This window comes from Somniosus microcephalus, unplaced genomic scaffold (assembly GCF_052327205.1).
Source record: "Somniosus microcephalus isolate GS21.2 unplaced genomic scaffold, FLI_Smic_1.0 scaffold8, whole genome shotgun sequence".
Classification (NCBI taxonomy): domain Eukaryota; kingdom Metazoa; phylum Chordata; class Chondrichthyes; order Squaliformes; family Somniosidae; genus Somniosus; species Somniosus microcephalus.
In genome coordinates, this window is record NW_028225195.1 from 2199689 (window position 1) to 2214838 (window position 15150).

The following is a 15150-nucleotide window of genomic DNA, read 5'->3' on the forward strand; positions in this document are numbered from 1 at the left end:
TATCCCACTCACCTCACTTTTAACACTGATTTACCCCACACCCTTCACTGTAACACTCTGATACACCCGACACCACTCACTGTGACACTCTGATAGACCCCTCACTTTAATCCTCACTTACATGTCCCAAACCCCTCTCAATAACACATCAATATACCCCACTCACCTCACATTAACACTCTGATATACCACTCACACCCCAATGTAACAATCTGATGTAAACCCAGACCCCTCACAGTAATACTCTGACAAACTCAACACCCCTCACTCTAACACTCTGGTATACCTCACTATACTCTGATATACCCAGCATCCCTCACTACAACACTCAGATACAACCCACTGACTTAAATACCACAAACCTCTCAATATAACATTCTGATATACCCTACACCTCTCATTGAAACTCTACTAGATATCGAACATCCCTCACTGTAACACGCTGATGATACATCCGACACCCCTCACTGAAACATTCTGATATAACCCACACCCATCAATATAACAATCCGATATTTCGCACACTCCTCACTGTAACACGCTGATACACCCCACGCCCCTCACTGTAACACCCTCTGACATACACCACACCCCTTAATGTAACACTCTGATATACCACAGACACCTCACTGTAACACTGTTATACGCCACATCCCTCAGTTGAAAATTGTGATATACCCCACACCCCTCACTTGTAATGCTCTGATATTCCCCACAGCATTCACTTTAACACTCTGATAGACCCGTCACTTTAATCCTCTCTTAGGTATCCCAAACCTTTCACTCTGACCCTCGGATATATCCCACTCACCTCACTTTAACCCTCTGATATACCCCACACCCCTCAATGTAACACTCTGATATACCCCACACCCCTCAATATAACACTCTGATAAAACCCAGATCCCTCACTGTAAAACTCTGACATACACCACAACCCTCACTCTAACACTCTGGTATAACTCATTACACTCTGATATACCCAGCACCCCTCACTGAAACACACAGATAGACCCCACTCTCTTAAATACCACACACCTCTCACACTAACACACTGGTAAAACCCACAACACTCATTGTTCCCCACACCCTTCACTGAAAAATTCTGATTTAACCACACCCATCATTATAACAATCTGATATACCCTTCACCCCTCACTGTACAACCCTGATATACACCATGCCCCTCACTGTAGCACTCTCGGTACACACCACCCCCTCACTGTAACCATCTATCAGTAAGAAAGTCTGTGACTACACAAACCGCTCTGGGTCCAGGTATATTGTGTATCAGTAAAACAGTCCGTGACTACACAAACCGCTCTGGGTCCAGGTATATTGTGTATCAGTAAAACAGTCCGTGACTACACAAACCGCTCTGGGTCCAGGTATATTGTGTGTCAGTAAAACAGTCCGTGACTACACAAACCGCTCTGGGTCCAGGTGTATTGTGTATCAGTAAAACAGTCCGTGACTACACAAACCACTCTGGGTCCAGGTATATTGTGTATCAGTAAAACAGGTTTATTAAGCATTAAACAGCCAGCACAAACAAGTAGTACTTAACAAGAAGATAGTCACAGTCTGATCGTTGAAACCCCGGCGTTCCTTCCGAGTGTCCGCGGCACAAGTCTCCTGATGTATCTTGCTGTGTTCCGTTGACCCATGCGCGCTTCCTTGGGATCTTGCTGTGTTCTGTTGACCGAAGCTCCTATCAATCTCTGGTTACACGGTGCGCTGCTTTCAATGTTCAAAACCTGTACCTTTATACCCTTTTCCCTCTCGTTTTGCCGACGTGGCAGTAATTAATCCTCTAACACCTGGTAAAAAGTCTTGCTCCCTCGTTAGCCATCTTATGACCTTGTTTGATCCTTCTGACTTTTTCTCCATGCATTACAAAGTGCCTTTATCTCAGATTTTTTGCATCTGTGTTCACTATGGAGAAGGACGATGTAGACATAAAAATCGGGCAGGGGGACTGTGATATACTTGAACATATTAGCATCAAGAGGGAGGAGGTACTAGCAGTTTTAGCAGGCTTAAAAGTGGATAAATCCCCAGGCCCGGACGAGATGTATCCCAGGCTGCTGTATGAGGCAAAGGAGGAGATTGCAGGGGCTTTGACACAAATTTTCAGAACCTCTCTGGCCACAGGGGATGTGCCAGAGGACTGGAGAACAGCTAACGTAGTACCATTATTCAAGAAGGGTAGTAGGGATAAACCAGGGAATAACAGGCCAGTGAGCCTAACATCAGTGGTAGGGAAATTATTGGAAAAAATTCTGAGGGACAGAATTAGTCTCCACTTGGAGAAGCAAGGATTAATCAGGGATAGCCAGCATGGCTTTGTCAAGGGAAGATCATGTCTGACCAATTTGATTGAATTTTTCAAGGGGGTGACTAGGTGTGTGGATGAGGGTAGTGCAGTGGATGTGGTATACATGGATTTCAGTAAGGCTTTCGATAAAGTCCCGCATAGGAGACGGGTCAAGAAGGTAAGTGCCCATGGGATCCAGGGTGCCTTGGCACATTGGATCCAAAACTGGCTGAGTGGCAGAAGGCAGAGGGTGATGGTCGAAGGTTGTTTTTGTGACTGGAAGCCTGTGTCCAGTGAGGTACCGCAGGGATCGGTGCTGGGTCCCTTGCTGTTTATGGTCTACATTATTGATTTGGATGTGAACGTAAAAGGTATGATCAGTAACTTCGCAGATGACACGAAAATTGGTGGGGTGGTAAATTGTGAGGAGGAAAGCCTCAGGCTACAGGACGATATAAACGGGTTGGTCAGATGGGCGGAAAAGTGGCAAATGGAATTTAACCCTGAAAAGTGCGAGGTGACGCATTTTGGACGGACAAATAAGGCAAGGGAATACACAATGAGTGGTAGGACCCTAGGAAGTACAGAGGGTCAGAGGGACCTTGGTGTACATGTACATAGATCCCTGAAGGCAGCGGAACAGGTAGATAAGGTGGTTAAAAAGGCATATGGGATACTTGCCTTCATTAGCCGAGGCATAGAATATAAGAGCAGGGAGGTTATGATGGAACTGTACAAAACGCTGGTGAGGCCACAGCTGGAGTACTGTGTGCAGTTCTGGTCGCCTCACTATAGGAAGGATGTGATTGCTTTGGAGAGGGTGCAGAGAAGATTCACCAGGATGTTACCTGGGATGGAGCGCCTCAGCTATGAAGAGAGGCTGGACAGGCTGGGGTTGTTTTCCTTGGAGCAAAGAAGGCTGGGGGGGGACCTGATTGAGGTGTACAAAATGATGAGGGGCATAGATAGGGTAGACAAAGAGGAACTTTTCCCCTTAGTAGGGGGGTCAATAACAAGGGGGCATAGATTCAGGGTAAGGGGCAGGAGATTTAGAGGGGATTTGAGGAGGAACTTTTTCACCCAGAGGGTGGTTGGAATGTGGAACTCAATGCCTGAAAGGGTGGTAGAGGCAGGAACCCTCACAACATTCAAGAAGCATTTGGATGAGCACTTGAAATGCCATTGCATACAAGGCTATGGACCAAATGCTGGAAAATGGGATTAGACTGGACAGGGATGGATGGGCGGCGCAGACACGATGGGCCGAAGGGCCTCTTTCTGTGCTGTAAAACTCTATGACTCTATGATAAGCATTTGTGGGGAGAATTGGGATGTGTATATAACCCTTTATCAAAACTCTGGACTACTCCCGCGGAACAGACTTGCATGTCTGAGGAGCTAGCTGTTTGGGTTATTGAATGTGTACACTTTGCAACTCATTGTGGTGCCAGGGCAGTGAGTGATGTGCTTCTAAGTACTTGGTGGCATCCAAGGCTTCAAGCAATAGCACAGAACATTAGCGATCGATGCCTGACTTGTCAACAACACAACCCTGGAAAGGGAGTGTCTTGCGAATGGGGAAAAACCCCTTTACCGGAGGGTCCCTTTGAGACCCTGCAAATGGACTACATTGAGTTGGAAAGATGTCAGTGTTACAAATACGTACTTGTCATTGTAGATGTATTTAGTAAATGGATCGAGGCATATCCAACCACAGACAATAAAGCCTCTACTGTTGTTAAGGTATTGCTGAGAGAGATCATACCTCGGTATGGTATTCCAACTCGGTTAAGTTCTGACAACGGTCCTCACTTCACTGCCGAAGTGAACAAGGAACTTTGTAGCCAGTTGAACATTCATCAGCAATTGCATTGTGCTTATCGACCACAGGCTGCAGGACTTGTCGAAAGAACCAATCAGACTCTGAAGAACAAACTTGCTAAACTGGTAGCCGAAACCGGCTTAACCTGGTTGAAATTGCTTCCTGTGGCTCTCTTTCAGATCCGCACCACACCCGCGGGTAAAGCACGACTTACCCCTGCTGAGATTATCTATGGTAAACCACTCAAGACTCCCTGGAACCAAAATGCTGCTACAACGGTGCATTTTCACCATATGACTGAAGAAATGACGACCTATGTCTTGGCTCTTACTAAGGTTTTACGTAGGCTGCATTCACAAGTCCGTGCTGCATATGGTGAACTTCCTGACTTATCTGCTTCTCTAAAAATTGAACCAGGTTCGTATGTGATGGTTAAGAACTGGACTCGTAAAAGTCTAGATCCAAGGTGGGAAGGTCCATATCAGGTCTTACTAACAACCCCGACTGCAGCTAAGGTCGAGGGAAGAAGCGCATGGGTGCACTTCCACCATTGTAAATTGATTGGAGAAACCAATCAAAAGGGGGGGAGATAATTAGTAGATTTCAGTACAGTATAGAGTAGATTTTACGAACAATCATTAATTTTATTTTAATTGATAAGAGACTACAGAACTCACGCTCGGCCTTGATAAAGGTGACTGCAGTTTTACGAGGTCTGGTGTTGTGTTTGGATTGTTTTGGCCTGCCAAAATCCTACTTTTATTATACTTATTATACGATTTCTAATTTTTAATTTTTAAAATTTTAGCTTTAAGTTTTTAACTTTGGATCTTGTGTAAGCAGTTTGTTTTCCAGATTAATAACTAATAAGTCGCATTGATTGATCACGGAGGATCAAGATGAGGACCTTATTACTGCTTCTGAGCGTTATCCTGCTCGCGGGCGGGGCGTTCAATCGACTGAAGAAATGTGCCGAAGAGATATTCTCCAGTACAAAGACAAGAATCTTAAAGCTTTCGGATCCTGGAACGTGACTAAATGGGACTTCTGTAATGGACTATTAAAAAAGGAAATCATCAGAAGAAGAAATTGAATTACTAAATATATAGAGGGTGAAGCGAGTGAGATGGTGAAGGAATTAATGGAGGAGGAGTATAATAGACTCAATAAAGTAGAGATGAACCAGTAGGATGAAGCCCAGAATCACAGGGTACCTTAGATGGTTATCATGGAATGATAAAAGGGGGGAATGAGAATATAGAATGCAAAGATAAGGTAACAACTCGCTCCGCATGGCCAAGGACCCTGCCAATCTAAAATGGAGGACCCTGTTAGCCTAAAATGGTGGTGCAATGTCGACATCGCTGAGTCACTTGCATATTGTGAGAGATGATCATGTTAATTCAAGAAACTGAAGGCAGCAGGAAGTAAAATGCTAATATGGCTGGCACCCACGATGTCACACCTTGCTGGTGGAACAATGTAGGGTGGAGTGCAAAGGGTATACTGACAATAGGCGATCCGAAAACACATTACCATGCATTACCATAATGATTAGGTGATCGTGAAACCATTACCTGCATATTTTCTATATTATAAACCAGTGAACTGTGACTTCTTTATTTCAAACTGCCAGGCCAGGACATCACTTTAAACTGTGTACGTGCCTCGCTCGGGATTGGTGTAGAATGTACGATGTGTTAATGTCTTTTCAAAAGTAAAGTATAATAATGTGACCCACTGTATGAAAGATTGCTTGCTCTGGTGGAACCTGTCGAGACTCTGCTGGAGTCAGAACGGTGCTGTATCAGAGTAAGTCTCCCGGGACAACAGAATAAAACAACTGTTGAACTAAACCAGTATTCGACTCAGTGTTTGTACTGAACCAGATTGAGGACCAAAAAAATCCGTTTCAACACAGGAACAAGGATGTCTTGCTGCAGTTGTACAGGGCCTTGGTGAGACAACACCTTGAGTATTGTGTGCAGTTTTGGTCGCCTTATCGGAGGAAGGATGTTCTTGCAATGGAGGGAGTGCAGCGAAGATTCACCAAACTGATACCTGGGATGGCAGGAATGACGTATGAGGAGAGATTGGGTCGATTGGGCTTGTACTCGCTGGAGTTTAGAAGAATGAGAGGGGATCTCATTGAAACTTATAAAATTCTAACATGACTAGACAGACTAGATGCAGGGAGGATGTTCCTGATGGTTGTGGGTTCCAGAACCAGGGGTCGCATAGAAACTTAGAAACATAGAAGATAGGAGCAGGAGTAGGCCATTCGGCCCCTCGAGCCTGCTCCGCCATTCAATGAGATCATGGCTGATCATCCAAATTCAGTACCCTGTCCCTGCCTTCTCCCCATAACCCTTGATCCCTTTAGCCTTAAGAAATATATCTAACTCCTTCTTGAATATCTAACTCCTTCTTGAATATATTTAATGAATTGGCCTCAACTGCCTTCAGTGGTAGAGAATTCCACAGGCTCACCACTCTCGGTGAAGAAATTCCTCCTCATCTCAGTCCTAAATGGCTTACCCCTTATCTTTAGACTTAGAGATGAGGAAGAATTACTTCACCCAGAGAGAGGTGAACCTGTGGAATTCTCTACCACAGAAGGCACTTGAAGCCAATTCATTAAATATATTCAAGAAGGAGTTGGATATATTTCTTAAGGCTAAAGGGAGCAAGGGATATGGGGCGAAGGCAGGGACTGGGTACTTAACTTGGATGATCAGCCATGATCTCATTGAATAGCGGAGCAGGCTCGAGTGGCCGAAAGGCCTACTCCTATCTTCTATGTTTCTTCCATGTTTAATCATAAGAATACATGAGAGGGGGTGTCCCTTTAAATGTGGAGGGGGCGGATGTCCCTTTAAATGTGGAGGCGCGGGTCCGCGCATGCTCAATCGGCCCCACCACAACACCAGGCTGCCAGTGCGCCTGCGCGGGGTCTCCGGGGAGCGGCCGGAAGGCCGGGCCCGGGGAAGAGGCGGAATCAGCGGCCGGGGTAAAGTCAACTGTTGGGGAATCTATTTAAGTCGAGGTGAGGGGGGGAGCGGAGACCGAGATTATAAAGTAAAAGACGAGAAAACCAAACCTGAGAGTCGGGCGGGCGGGACCTCCGCGGACGTCAGACGGAGCGGATTGAGCCGGAGCAACGTGAATCTGACTGACGGGAGCGCGGACCAATAGGAAGAGGGCTAAGCTGGGAGGACTGAACTGGGCGGCCTGGCCCTCCAATCAATGGCGGCGCGGCTAGGGGGCGGGACCTTCCTCCCCGGCGCTGGTAGGCTGGGGCCCGATTGTGACGTCATCAGAGGAAGAGGCAATTCAGGTGGATGGAGGCCCGGCCTGTGACTGACGGATGCTTTGACCAATTGGACGAGGGCTGAGGTGGGCGGACTGAACTGGGCGGCCTGGTCCGTCAACCAATAGCGGCACGGCAAGGGGGCGGGGCCTCCTCTCCAGCTCATGTGCGCTGGGGCCGATTGTGACGCGCTGTCCCCAGGTGAGAGCAGCTCAGTCAGCACAGAGCTGGGGCTGGAATCTGGGAGAGGGGCCGCAGGCAGCACAGAGCTGGGGCTGGAATCTGGGAGAGGGGCCGCAGGCAGCACAGAGCTGGGGCTGGAACCTGGGAGAGAGGCCGCAGGCAGCACAGAGCTGGGGCTGGAATCTGGGAGAGGGGCCGCAGGCAGCACAGAGCTGGGGCTGGAATCTGGGAGAGGGGCCGCAGGCAGCACAGAGCTGGGGCTGGAATCTGGGAGAGAGGCCGCAGGCAGCACAGAGCTGGGGCTGGAATCTGGGAGAAGGGCCTCAGTCAGCACAGAGCTGGGGCTGGAATCTGGGAGAGGGGCCGCAGGCAGCACAGAGCTGGGGCTGGAATCTGGGAGAAGGGCCTCAGTCAGCACAGAGCTGGGGCTGGAATCTGGGAGAGGGGCCGCAGGCAGCACAGAGCTGGGGCTGGAATCTGGGAGAGGGGCCGCAGGCAGCACAGAGCTGGGGCTGGAATCTGGGAGAGGGGCCGCAGGCAGCACAGAGCTGGGGCTGGAATCTGGGAGAGGGGCCGCAGGCAGCACAGAGCTGGGGCTGGAATCTGGGAGAGGGGCCGCAGGCAGCACAGAGCTGGGGCTGGAATCTGGGAGAGGGGCCGCAGGCAGCACAGAGCTGGGGCTGGAATCTGGGAGAGGGGCCGCAGGCAGCACAGAGCTGGGGCTGGAATCTGGGAGAGAGGCCGCAGGCAGCACAGAGCTGGGGCTGGAATCTGGGAGAGGGGCCGCAGGCAGCACAGAGCTGGGGCTGGAATCTGGGAGAAGGGCCTCAGTCAGCACAGAGCTGGGGCTGGAATCTGGGAGAGGGGCCGCAGGCAGCACAGAGCTGGGGCTGGAATCTGGGAGAAGGGCCTCAGTCAGCACAGAGCTGGGGCTGGAATCTGGGAGAGGGGCCGCAGGCAGCACAGAGCTGGGGCTGGAATCTGGGAGAGGGGCCGCAGGCAGCACAGAGCTGGGGCTGGAATCTGGGAGAGGGGCCGCAGGCAGCACAGAGCTGGGGCTGGAATCTGGGAGAGGGGCCGCAGGCAGCACAGAGCTGGGGCTGGAATCTGGGAGAGGGGCCGCAGGCAGCACAGAGCTGGGGCTGGAATCTGGGAGAGGGGCCGCAGGCAGCACAGAGCTGGGGCTGGAATCTGGGAGAGGGGCCGCAGGCAGCACAGAGCTGGGGCTGGAATCTGGGAGAGGGGCCGCAGTCAGCACAGGGCTGGGGCTGGAATCTGGGAGAGGGGCCGCAGGCAGCACAGAGCTGGGGCTGGAATCTGGGAGAGGGGCCGCAGGCAGCACAGAGCTGGGGCTGGAATCTGGGAGAGGGGCCGCAGGCAGCACAGAGCTGGGGCTGGAATCTGGGAGAGGGGCCGCAGGCAGCACAGAACTGGGGCTGGAATCTGGGAGAGGGGCCGCAGGCAGCACAGAGCTGGAATCTGGGAGAGGGGCCACAGGCAGCACAGAGCTGGGGCTGGAATCAGAATCTAGGAGAGGGGCCGCAGGCAGCACAGAGCTGGCCGCAGGCAGCGGGCCTGGCAAAGGGGCACAAGCTTCATAATACAAGCTTCTTTGACATGCACATTTGTTTCCTGCAGACAAACTTGGTCACTCTGCAAAAAAAACTGTTTAACAATTCATCATAACTCCCCTGCTTTAGGGGAGGCGTAGAGTGCAAAAAGCAAGGAAGTTATGGTGAAACTGTGTGAAAGACTGGAGTCAGCTGTGGCTCAGTGGATAGTAGAGTCAGAAGGTTGTGGGTTCAAGATAGACTTGCACTTGTAAGAACATAAGAAATAGGAGCAGGAGTCAACCATTCGGCCCTTCGAGCCTGCTCATATACATATAAATGACCTGGATATTGCAATGCAGTGTAGAATTTCTAAATTTGCCGATGCCACACGCCCAAATTTGGTGACAAACAGTGAGGGTGATACCAATCGACTGTAACAGGACATGGAAAGGCTAGCAGAATGGGCAGACAGGTGGCAGATGGAATTTAATACAGAGAAACATAGAAGATAGGAACAGGAGTAGGCTATTCGGCCCTACGAGCCTGCTCCGCCATTCAATGAGACCATGGCTGATCATCCAAATTCACTACCCTGTCCCTGCCTTCTCCCCATATCCCTTGATCCCTTTAGCCTTAAGAAATATATCCAACTCTTTCTTGAATATATTTAATGAACTGGCCTCCACCGCCCTCTGTGGCAGAGAATTCCACAGGTTCACCACTCTCTGGCTGAAGAAATTCCTCCTCATTTCAGTCCTAAATGGCTTACCCCTTATCCTTAGACTATGACCCTTGGTTCTGGACTCCCCGGCCATCAGAACCATCCTTCCTGCATCGAGCCTGTCCAGGCCTGACAGAATTTTATAGGTTTCGATGAGATCCCCTCTCAATCTTCTAAACTCGAGTATAAGCCCAATCGACCCAATCTCTCCTCATACGTCATTCCTGCCATCCCAGGTATCAGCCTGGTGAATCTTCGCTGCACTCCTTCCATGGCAAGAACGTCCTTCCTCAGATAAGGCGACCAAAACTGCACACAATACTCAAGGTGCGGTCTCACCAAGGCCCTGTACAACTGTAGCAAGACATCCTTGTTCCTGTACTCGAACCCTCTTGCTACGAAGGCCAACATACCATTTGCCTTCTTAACCGCCTGCTGCACCTGCATGCTTACCTTCAGCGACTGGTGCACAATAACACCCAGGTCTCTTTGCACTTGCCCTTCTCCCAATCTATTGCCATTCAAATAATAATCTGTCTTCCTGTTTTTGCCACCAAAGTGGATAACCTCACATTTATCCACATTATAGTGCATTTGCCATGTTTCTGCCCAATCACCCAACCTGTCCAAATCGTACTGGAGTTTCACGACATCCTCCTCACAGCATACCCTCCCACCCAGCTTTGTGTCGTCTGCAAATTTGGAGATATTACATCCAATTCCCTCGCCCAGATCATTAATATAGATTGTGAACAGCTGGGGTCCTAGGACCGATCCTTGCGGTACCCCACTATTCACTGCCTGCCACTCGGAAAACGACCCATTTATTCCAACTCTTTGCTTTCTATCCGCCAACCAGTTCTCTATCCAAGTTAATACCTTGCCCCCAATCCCATGTGCCTTAATTTTGCACGCCAATCTCTTATGCGGGACCTTATCGAAAGCCTTCTGAAAGTCCAAATACACCACATCCACTGGTTCTCCCTTAACTATTTTACCAGTAACATCCTCAAAAAATTCCAGTAGATTAGTCAAGCATGATTTACCTTCTGTAAATCCATGTTGACTTTGTCCGATCCTGTCACTGCTTTCCAAGTCTTCTGCTATTGCATCTTTTATAATGGACTCTAGCATTTTCCCCACTACCGATGTCAGGCTTACCGGTCTATAATTCCCCGCTTTTTCTCTGCCACCTTTTTTTGAATAGTGGGGTAACATTAGCTACCCTCCAATCCATGGGTACTGTTCCAGAGTCTATCGAGTTCTGGAAGATGATCAGCAATGCATCTATTATTTCTAGGGCCACTTCCTTAAGTACCCTGGGATGTAGATTATCAGGCCCTGGGGATTTATCGGCCTTCAGTCCCATCAATTTTCCTAACACCATTTCCCTACAAATACTGATTTCTTTCAGTTCCACCCTTTCATCAGACCCTATGATCCGCGGTATTTCTGGGAGGTTATTTGTGTCCTCCTTTGTGAAGACAGAACCAAAATATGTATTTAGTTGTTCTACCATTTCTTTGTTACCCATTATAAATTCCCCTGATTCTGACTGCAAGTGACCTACGCTTGACTTCACCAATCTTTTTCTCTTCACATATCTATGAAAGCTTTTACAGTCAGTTTTTATGTTCCCTGAAAGCTTACTCTCATATTCTATTTTCCCTTTCTGAATTAATCCCTTTGTCCTCCTTTGTTGAATCTTAAACTGCTCCCAATCCTCAGGATTATTGCTTTTTCTGGCCAATTCATAAGTCCTCTCCTTCGATCTTATGCTATCCCTAATTTCCCTCGTCAGCCACGGTTGAGTCACCTTTTTTGTTTTATTTTTATGCCAAACTGGGATGAACAAATTCTGTAGCTCATCCATTCGGTCTTTGAATGTTTGCCATTGCCTCTCCACCGTCAACCCTTTGAGTGCCATTCCCCAATCAATCCTACCCAACTCGCTCCTCAGACCATCGTAGTTTCCTTTATTTAAATTGAGGACCCTAGTCTCTGAGTCAACTACTTCATTCTCCATCTTAATGAAGAATTCAATCATATTATGATCGCTCCGACCCAAGGGGCCTCGTACAACAAGATTGCTAATTAATTCTTTCTCGTTACATAATACCCAGTCTAAGATGGCCTGATCTCTGGTTGGTTCCTCGACATATTGGTCCAGGAAACCATCCCGTAAACACTCCAGGAATTCCCCCTCCACAGTATTGTTACTAATTTGGTTAGCCCAATCTATATGTAGATTAAAGTCACCCATGATGACTGCTGTGCCCTTATTGCATGCTTCTTTAATTCCCCTTTTAATGCCATCCCCAACATCCGCCTTACTGTTTGGAGGTCTATATACCACTCCCACTAATGTTTTTTTCCCCTTAGTATTTCTCAGTTCTACCCATACAGATTCCACATCATCAGAGCTAATATCCTTCATTACAATTGTGTTAATCCCTTCTTTAACCAGTAATGCTACCCCACCTCCCTTTCCTTTTTGCCTATCTTTCCTGAATATCGAATACCCTTGGATGTTGAGTTCCCAGTCTTGGCCATCCTTGACCCATGTTTCCGTAATCCCAACCAAATCATATTCGTTTACCTCTATTTGCGCAGCCAATTCATCCACCTTATTACAAATGCTCCTCGCATTAAGACACAAAGCCTTCAGGCTTGTTTTTTTAACGCTCTTAGACCTATTAGAATTATTATTTACTGTGGCCACGTTTGATTTAACCCATTGATTTCTCTGACTGCCACTTTTGCTTTTCTCCTTCCTATCTTTTGCTTTTATCCTTGTGATGCGCTATCAATTCTAATAAGAGGCCGAGCAGAGTTCAGAACGACAGGCTTTTATTAACTACTGAATTGCACTTCAGACAGATCAGGACTATGCCTCTAGTGGACGACCGAATGCCTGGAGCTGCCATGCGGCCGTCCTTATACTCGGTAGCCGAGGGCGGAGTCAGCTGAGGCATAGTCAGACGTAACAGTGAAACAAGAGTGAACGACGACAACAACAACAAGTGAACACAGTGAACTACAGTGGTTTACCACATTCACCCCTCGTTTAAAATTAAGTCCGGTGGGGTGAAGTGTATCAAAAGTTCGAGTAGGCGAGTCTGTCGGGCGGCCTCGTTTGCCGTCGAGATCTTCGTGGCGACGGTTGCGATGTTACAGCTTCCAACGATGCATCTTGAGCGGGGTCGGGCACCGGTGTATCGTCCCCTTTGGTGTTGGGTGGGCGAGTGGACTCCGGCTGGTCCTGGGGTCACGGCATGCCGTCTACTGGGGTGGAATGGATAGGGGTGAGAATTTGGTCTACTGAATTTTGGGCCGTGTCGAAGGGGGTCGTGGTGGAGGGCAATGGTGACGGGTCAGTGGACCCCGAGGGTGCCAGATCTCTAATGGAGACTGTATCCTCCCGCCCGTCCGAGTATGCCACGTAGGCGTACTGGGGGTTGGCATGGAGGAGGTGAACCTTCTCTACCAGGGGAGCCGTTTTGTGGGACCTTACATGCTTCCTCAGCAGGGCGGGCCCTGGAGACGTCAGCCAGTGTGGTAGTGAGGTACCGGATGTGGACCTCCGGGGAAAAACGAACATTCGCTCATGGGGGGTGGCGTTGGTGGCCGTACACAGCAGTGACCGGATGGAGTGGAGCGCATCAGGTAGGACATCCTGCCAACGGGAGGTCGGAAGGCCCCTAGATTTTAAGGCTAGGAGGGCCGCCTTCCAAACCGTCGCGTTTTCTCTTTCAACCTGTCCGTTCCCCCGGGGGTTGTAGCTGGTGGTCCGGCTTGAGGCAATACCTCTCATGAGCAGGTACTGACGGAGTTCGTCGCTCATGAAGGACGAGCCCCGGTCGCTATGAATATAGCTGGGAAAACCGAACAGAGCAAAGAGGTTGTGCAGGCATTTAATGACCGTAGCGGTGGTCGTGTCCGGGCAGGGGATGGCGAAAGGGAAACGGGAGTACTCATCAACTATGTTGAGGAAGTACACATTACGGTCAGAGGAGGGGAGGGGCCCTTTAATGTCGACACTCAGGCGCTCAAAAGGGCGGGTGGCCTTGATCAGGTTTGCTCTGTCAGGCGTATAGAAGCGCGGCTTGCACTCTGCACAGACTGGGCAGCTCCTGGTCATGGTCCTGACCTCCTCGATGGAGTAAGGCAGGTTGCGGCCTTTAATGAAATGGAAGAACCTGGTGACCCCCGGGTGGCAGAGGTCGTTGTGGAGGCCCCGTAGTCTATCGATCTGCGCGGTGGCGCATGTGCCTCGCGATAGAGCATCTGAGGGTTCGTTAAGTTTCCCGGGCCGGTACAAGATGTCGTAATTGTAGGTGGAAAGTTCAATTCTCCACCTCAAAATCTTGATTTTTGATTTTGCCCCTCTGCTTGTTGTTGAACATGAAAGCGACTGAACGTTGGTCAGTAAGCAGGGTAAATCGTTTTCCAGCCAGGTAGTGCCGCCAGTGGCGCACCGCCTCCACAATGGCCTGGGCCTCTTTTTCCACAGAGGAGTGTCTGAGTTCGGAGCCCTGGAGGGTTCGTGAAAAAAAGGCCACGGGTCTTCCCGCCTGGTTAAGGGTAGCGGCCAGGGCAAAGTCGGATGCATCGCTCTCCACCTGGAAGGGGATGGACTCGTCTACCGAGTGCATGGTGGCCTTGGCAATGTCGTCTTTTATACGGTGAAAGGCTGAGCAGGCCTCCGCCGTCAGGGGGAAGGAGGTGGACTTGATAAGTGGACGGGCTTTGTCCGCATAATGAGGGACCCACTGGGCGTAATAGGAAAAGAAGCCCAGGCACCTTTTGAGGGCCTTGAGACAGTGGGGCAGGGGAAGTTCCATCAATGGGCGCATCCGGTCAGGGTCAGGGCCGATGACTCCGTGTTCCACCACGCAACCAAGGATAGCGAGGCGGGCTGTGCGGAATATGCACTTTTCCTTGTTGTACGTGAGGTTTAGGAGTTGGGCCGTGCGAAGGAACTTATCAAGATTGGCGTCATGGTCCTGCAGGTCATGGCCGCAGATGGTCACGTTGTCCAGGTAGGGAAACGTGGCCTGTAACGCATTCTCGTCGACCATCCGGTCCATCTCCCTCTGGAAGATGGAGACACCGTTGGTGGCGCCGAAAGGAACCCTGAGTAAGTGAAAAAGACGGCCGTTTGCCTCGAAAGCTGTGTACTAGCGGTCCTCGGGGCGGATAGGGATTTGGTGGTATGCTGCCTTGAGGTCAATGGTCGAGAAA

The 15150-nt window shown here is 49.5% G+C and overlaps 1 long non-coding RNA gene across 1 annotated transcript; it reads right to left on the bottom strand.

The window, feature by feature from the left end:
- Nucleotides 1-1501: 1501 nt before the first annotated feature.
- Nucleotides 1502-7520, bottom strand: LOC147083992 (uncharacterized). Its single transcript, XR_015075940.1, has 2 exons — nt 7240-7520; nt 1502-1935 (listed from the first exon to the last, which is right to left on the bottom strand). It is a non-coding gene; the product is annotated as an uncharacterized LOC147083992 (long non-coding RNA).
- Between the last annotated feature and the right edge of the window lie 7630 nt (nt 7521-15150).